At 41.3% G+C, this 6000-nt stretch overlaps 1 long non-coding RNA gene across 2 annotated transcripts; it reads right to left on the bottom strand.

Moving 5' to 3' along the window:
- Positions 1-1606: 1606 nt before the first annotated feature.
- Positions 1607-5712, bottom strand: LOC109197875 (uncharacterized). Of its 2 annotated transcripts, none has more exons than XR_003218051.1 (3): positions 5403-5712; positions 3985-4823; positions 1607-1775 (listed from the first exon to the last, which is right to left on the bottom strand). It is a non-coding gene; the product is annotated as an uncharacterized LOC109197875 (long non-coding RNA). The 2 variants fall into 2 exon arrangements; XR_003218052.1 differs by having other exon boundaries at positions 1669-1693.
- Positions 5713-6000: the final 288 nt, after the last annotated feature.

Raw genomic sequence — 6000 nt, 5'->3', positions numbered from 1 at the left:
GCGCTTCGCATCAACATGTATATGAGGTACATTGCACTTTTGAGATTTGATCTGTGCATAGGTGCATCTTTGATGTGCAGCTCAGAGATCCACAATCCAGCACATTTCTGTTTCTCTGACCGTCAGACTGGCTGACCCGAGGTCACGTCAGAGCTTTGTTTTATATCTATATGTAACAGACAGTCGGTTCCTCTCCTTCCACGCATTTCATACAACACAGCAGGCATACTGCTGGTTGGTTGACCAGAGTTTTTTAATGCCTGTCTACATGAACACATCTCGAGAGGCGTAGGCACCAAAAAGTGAATCTGGAGCCAAATGTAGCAGCTGCAGCAGGTACACAGAGCAAATATTTTCATGGGGTAGTATCAGAAATAGGACCTTTGAATATGTAGTCCCTTTAACTTCTATTAAACCCTTTGAGAAACAGCTATCCAGTGTACTCCTGATATGTGCTCTTATCATTTGTTCCTGATGCTCAAATACAATCCTGGACTCAACATATGTGGCTGTGTCTCTGTCCTTGCTATAGATATGTGTTAATGTGCAAAATAAGGTTAAAAATGAAGAAATAATGAGAGTTAGAGCAAGCTAGAGGAGCAGAGAGGAATGTGTTATATGAGGGTTAACTACCACACTGATCCAGAACAGACCGCATGTACAAATCAAGTTCTCTCTCTAGTTCGTTTTCATCCTCCTAGTCCTCCTCCTCCTCTCCTTGTAACCCTGTTTTTACTCCTTGGGATGAAAAGCAAAAAGGGGCCCAAATCTACTCCTGCAGGAACAATTGGGTTTTTTTATTTATTTTTTTAAACTGCTGAGATATGAAGCGATCCTCGCTTGTTTGTCTCTAGTTAGTCTGCAGTTTTTATGTTAACACAAATGGATGAGTATTTTACTGACTCACTAACTGACACTGGCACGATCGGGGTTTAGAGGCGGCGTATGTACACAGATTGAGGAGGATCTGCACTTTTCTTTTTTTCAATATAAATACCAATAAAGGGAAGTGACCAGAGCAGATTATACAGTGTGCTTGTGAAGCTGCAGGGTAGCTTCTGAGTGCATCCTGTGGAGTGTGTAGTGTGTGTTTAAGTGTTGTGGTTGAGGTGTCGTATGCCTTGATGGTAGAAACTGTTTTTAAGTCTTGTAGACAAGCGTGTTACATCCAGCCTTTCTCTATCCTGCCTCAAACCGTACCTTAAGCATGGCCTGCTGGTCTTCGTTGTATTCCACCTGTGCTGTGGAGAGGTTGAGGACGCCTCGCTCCACAGGGTCCTTGTCACCAAAGACCTACAACATCATCTTGCAGCAGATGGAGTCACTGTGCATCGTTCACCATTCGGCGCACTTTACACAAGGTGCTGTATGCGAGAGTGATGCAGAGGAAGCCTTTTCTCCGGCCACAGCACAAACAGAGCCGCTTGAGGTATGCTAAAGCACATTTGGACAAGCCAGCTTCATTCTGGAATAAGGTGCTGTGGACTGATGAAACGAAAATTGAGTTATTTGGGCATAACAGGGGCGTTATGCATGGAGGAAAAAGAACACAGCATTTCAAGAAAAACACCTGCTACCTACAGTAAAATATGGTGGTGGTTCCATCATGCTGTGGGGCTGTGTGGCCAGTGCAGGGACTGGGAATCTTGTCAAAGTTGAGGGACACATGGATTCCACTCAGTATCAGCAGATTCTGGAGACCAATGTCCAGGAATCAATGTTATATACTTATGTGGTATGTGTATTTTGACTTTTGCTGCCATGATGCCAGGTCTCTGTTGAAAATGAGATTTTTAATCTCAATGAGATTTTTTACGTGGATAAATAAAGGACTAATAATAATAAAATAAATAAAAACAAAGCTGAAGCTGCGCCGGGGCTGGGTGTTTCAACAAGACAACGACCCGAAACACTGCTCGAAGTCCACTAAGGCATTCACGCACAGGAACAAGTACAACGTTCTGGAATGGCCATCTCAGCCCCAGACCTGAAAATTATTGAAAATCTGTGGTGTGAGTTAAAGAGAGCTGTCCATGCTCGAATGAACTAGAGATGTTTTGTAAAGAGGAATGGTCCAAAATACCTTCAACCACAATGCAGACTCTCATTGGAACCTACAGGAAGCGTTTAGAGGCTGTAATTTCTGCAAAAGGCAGATCTACTAAATATTGATTTCATTTCTTTTTTTGTGGTGCCCAAATTTATGCCCCATCGCCAAGATCTTTCCGTTTACACAGACCCTCAAGACCCTCTGTGAACACAGCAAAATGCCTTTGTATTATTTCTTTTACTCAAGTCTTATCTGATCATTTGAGGAAGAAAGAAAACACAAGCGTCCCCAGTCTGTTTATAGTAAAACCAGAAACGATAATTAACAATTCGCTGGCCGCTTAGAACAACATTTAAAAACAAAAAACCCATAGGTCAGAGTATAATCCCTTTGAGGCAATAATAATTTTAGGTTACTTTACAAAAGTAAAAAGAAAAAAAAAATGGTACATTTTAAAATCCTTTGTTTATGGACAGAATTCTTCCTGTTGGACACAAGAAGCAGACTCCAAAAGAACTTTGAGGCTCTGCAGAAGTCTGATTAGGCTGGTGTTCATGCAACTGGCTCACTGTGGTGTGATAATACCACAGTGAGCCAGTTGTGATAATAGTGTATTTCATTATTATCACTATTAATAGTGACAATCTCAGTGTATTTCTCAAAGCATAGGGTGTAACAAAGAAATGGATGCCTCCTGATGGGAACAGTGAAGACGGTTTGGAAGTCCTAAAACCTCTTCCTTTGTAATGGGCAGCAGTGGGTGACTCCTCTTGTTACAGGCCAGTTATACCACAGACAATCCAGCTAAAATTCTCACAGAATTTCTCACAATTGAGAAAGTTTCTTATTTCCTTCTGACTTTCCCATCTTACTCTTGTTTTTATTTTTTGAAGTACATTTCCTGAAAAGTCCCCCATTTCTATGATCAGAGATGTGAGCCTGATCTCACAGGTTAGGGTTCGGTAAATGAACAGTCATAACATTTATTTTTTTCATTCACAACATACTAGATATTATTCTTTGGTTCACAAGCTGGACCAGCTCTACCAAGTTATCTATCACTGTACTATGCATTTAACAGCATTAACCCTTCAATGCCTGTAACAAAAAACTAAATGTCCTTCACATGATCCAAAGTGGGGTCTTCAACAGTCCAGCACCTGGAACTGTTTGTGTACTTAATAATATATTGCTGAGCTTCTCTAAGTTACAGTAGCTTGTGTTAGTACGTGTACACAAAGACATAAACGTTCAATGATAAAAACACACAGTAGAATAAAATTGTAAGAAGTCATCAGTTGATGCAGTTTAAGGACACTTGTTCTTCTGTGCAGTCTCACCTGGAGCTCACGTTTCTAGTTCATGCCATCATGACCAAAGATTCTTCAATTAATAGTTTAAAGATGTCCATGAATGCACTGCTAACTGCTCTTCAACCTTATAAAACTCAACATGCATTTTGAATAAGAAACACTTTTACAAAACCAAAAGCTTCACTGTGCTTAGTGATTTATCTGTCTAAAAAAACCAGGTTCAGTTTGTAACTGAGAGAGCGGCTCGGTGGCGCTGAATTATATTTCCAATAGAAACACAATTTCATATGTTGTAGTAACAACACACTGCCACAAGATGGCAGCCTAGACCTACTTTACCATGCTGTTCCAGTAAAAAAGAAAAGTGAGAGAGCCTTGAAAGAGTGACAGAGACACTTTTTATGAACTCATCTGTAATGTGTCACCTTTTCTGTAGGATGAAGAAGTGCTTCCCTTCTTTTAAAGTAATACAGGCTTACAAAGATCCTCTAAACATGTTTCTGAAATAATCCTAAACACAACCATTAAATCAAAATGCAAGAAACAATTTATTTAATCACTCTTCTTAACTTAATTCCTTAACTTATTACAAAATAAACAAAGACTTTTCTGCTGTCTCACCTCTGTCAGTGTTCATGCTGTTACAAGAACAGGTGGAGGTGCAGGTGGAACTTTGACTTCACTGTGGTTTCTATGTGCAGGCAGGAGTGGGACATCTCAGAACAGCAGCGGATTGTCGAGCACGGTGACTCCTGCTGCGACGCCCCCGTCTGAGTGTCCTGAGCTCTTGGTCCTCAGCAGATGGCCCACACACTCATTTATCACCATGTCTGCCTGTAAGAAAACAAAGAAAAGGCTAACATTAGAAACAGCCACCAACCAATCCCTTTTACTCCACCGCCCAAAAACCAGTGAGAAACACTAGCTAATATTAACTTGGAATCAAAGTCCACTAATCCCCAGGCTCCCAGCATAACATACAGTCCAACACAAACTCCACAAACTGTCTTGCTTCAGCTGACTTTCCTTCACCTTCTCTCCAGAGAATCTGTTGTGCTCTTTTCAGCACGAAGCCACACTCCTGCTCACTGATCGTCACCTCTGTTTAACCTGGTCTCAGCAACTTTGTCCCATAGCTTGCACATCCTTTCCACCTCCATCTTTCTTCCCAGCCAACTGATACATACCTTTTCTCCTTCCTTAAAAGCCAGCCTAAGAAATACGATTTTATAATTGCCCAATAAATTAAACTGCCATTTTCAAAAGTATTATCATCAGTAGAGGTCAGCGAATGTCGCTCGGATCTGCTGCACAGCTTGAGGCTGGTCCGGGAAGAACCTCTCCAGGACTCCAGGTCTGGCGAGCACTTGCTGAACCTTCTTGGTACCAGCCAGGTGAGCGCTGATATCTGGACTCTTCACAGCTCGACAGCGCTCCATCAGAAGACGAGCATCCCAGCTCTGCAATTGAAAACAGACAATGAATTCTCTGCTTGCCAGCACACCGACCAGCAGAGCGTGACAATAGTTGGTTTATATTACGCTGAGATTTGACAGACAGAGACAGAAGAATGAAGGAGAACAACACAGAGTCACGCTATCAAGGAGAACTTGGACGGTAGATTCAGCAGTTTGGCTTGAAACTTGCAAACTGTTTTAACTTGTTATGTCCGATTAACTTTTCCTTCCAGGGTGCTCGGCAGTTTTCTTTCACTTGTTTCCTGTTCCTGCCAGCAGAATGCACACACAGCTGCAGTAACTACACACAATGTTGCAGAGAACATGGAGCAGCAACAAACATGTGTTGATCTCTAATCACCCATTCAAACTGACACAGCGACAGAGGTCTGTTGTCACTTATATCAGCCAATCAGGGCTAGACTTGGTATTGCTAAGCAGGGAAAGAAATAAACTCAATGATAATGACGTTCCAGTTTCTCATGAATACGAATCAGTTTACGCAAGTCTGCAGGTTTCACTTTAGTGTTTTTAACTAAACTCTTTGATGTAATCATTCTGAGTGCAAATCAAAAGTTGGACCTGTTCAGAAGTGTAGTTGTCAGGCATGTAACCGTTCCTAAAATACACCACGGCGACCTGTTTGCTGTCCCTGAAGTGAAAGTGACACAAAAGACACATTAATCCATGTGGACACACAGCGACCTCCACTTCCTTGAAGCCTCTCGTGCTGCTGTCCACTGGGAATCCCCACATGTGCCTCTTCCCAGTGTCTATGACATGTAACAAATATAATAAAATAGCAAGGAATTATAAAGTCAATGACAAGATTTTCCATTTAGTTTAATTTAACAGTAGTCATTTTGCAGAAGACAGACATTTGGTTACTATAGTAAAAACTATTATGTCAAATTAACCAAAAAGAAAAAGAGCCAACAAATGCAGACACTTGGCTGTCTTCAGCAACAAAAACGCCATCAAAAAGTCACAGTCATCAGAGCAACATCAGAGAAACAATAAAGTCTAACCATGGAAGGTTTTTATAAATATATGCATAAAAACACAAAACAAATAACATCAACAATGAGCACCTTTCGCTCATTGCACGCTCCAACAGTTTTGCAAAAGCTTCCCTGGAGAATCATGGAGAAAATACTTTTAGTTCCTGGAAGGAGCTCAA

Source organism: Oreochromis niloticus, unplaced genomic scaffold, assembly GCF_001858045.2.
Source record: "Oreochromis niloticus isolate F11D_XX unplaced genomic scaffold, O_niloticus_UMD_NMBU tig00006506_pilon, whole genome shotgun sequence".
Lineage (NCBI taxonomy): Eukaryota > Metazoa > Chordata > Actinopteri > Cichliformes > Cichlidae > Oreochromis > Oreochromis niloticus.
The sequence above is the reverse complement of the archived record's forward strand: the minus strand, read 5'-3'. Positions and strand labels throughout refer to the sequence as shown.